Source organism: Rattus norvegicus, chromosome 11 (genome assembly GCF_021556685.1).
Source record: "Rattus norvegicus strain SHRSP/BbbUtx chromosome 11, alternate assembly SHRSP_T2T, whole genome shotgun sequence".
Lineage (NCBI taxonomy): Eukaryota > Metazoa > Chordata > Mammalia > Rodentia > Muridae > Rattus > Rattus norvegicus.
Genome location: NC_141544.1, coordinates 81,415,284 through 81,416,342, shown reverse-complemented (window position 1 = coordinate 81,416,342; position 1,059 = coordinate 81,415,284). Strand labels below are relative to the sequence as shown.

The 1,059-nt window shown below is 48.6% G+C and overlaps 1 pseudogene; it reads right to left on the bottom strand.

The window, feature by feature from the left end:
- Positions 1–235: 235 nt before the first annotated feature.
- On the bottom strand, positions 236–564 carry LOC148002633 (Nuclear RNase P; annotated as a pseudogene).
- Between the last annotated feature and the right edge of the window lie 495 nt (positions 565–1,059).

Here is a 1,059-nt window from a genome sequence, read left to right as displayed (position 1 = left end):
TTTAGTGATGAACAGCAATGTGGAATTGTAAGGTGAATAAACCCTTTCCTGCCCAACTTACTTCTTGGTCTTGATGTTTGTGCAGGAATAGAAACCCTGACTAAGGCAGGATGTATTGTCTGTCAGAATGTCTCTATGATTCTAAGAAAACTGTGGGGTTCTCATTGTCTTCCTGACCAGTATCTTGTTTATCTTTAGCCAAGTTAGTGGACTGTCCTGCACCCCTTTGAGACCTGCCAACAGAGACTGGTGATAGACTGATAGTCTCCCCATATCTATAGCGGTGTTGAGTCCCAATCTGGGCAGCTTAGAGGAAAGCCAGGCTCAATGGCTGTTGACCAGGAGTCTGTTCCAAACTCTGTCAAGGGAGACATCCACCCACTCAGGGCCTCTCCTGCCCAGTCTGCCCACACTTGGAACCCTGCTGTCTGCGAACTTATCTTCCTACTTGGGGAGAGCCTCAGACCTTCCCAGGGACCATGGACACCTGCACACAGCAGAGCCGCCTGCCAACTGTGTATTTAGGCTTGGGAGTACCCCACCTTGTGTAAGCTTCCTCATGGCCAGAAGGAGATGGGTATAGGAACAGGCCCCATATTGGTCTGGGGTCTTGTCACATTAACAGTTAGGACTTCATCAAGCTTGAGAGAATGGTGGTCCAGCAGGCATCTGCCAATAAAGCCACCGAGGTTGGTATGAAGGTATTAAAGAAATAAAGTTTCTTAGTTTCATAGATATGAGAAACAAAGTTGTAAAAACAAGGTTTTGAGAAATACATCTGAGGTCAGGTCGCCTAAGAGCTCTGGTTGCTCATCTAGAGGACCGAGTTCAGCTCCCAGCACCACATATAATATCAGTTCTAGGGGATATGATGCCTTCTCCTGGCCTCTGAGGGTCCCAGGCATGCAGGTGGTGCACAGGCATACTCGAATACAAATACTGATGTATGCATGAGGGAGGGAGGGAGGGATTGATGAGACTCAGAGCTCCCTTAGGCAAAGGGCCCCTGCAGGTCTGAAGCCAGGCTCAAACTTCTTAGCATCTGCTCACCCTGGCTTG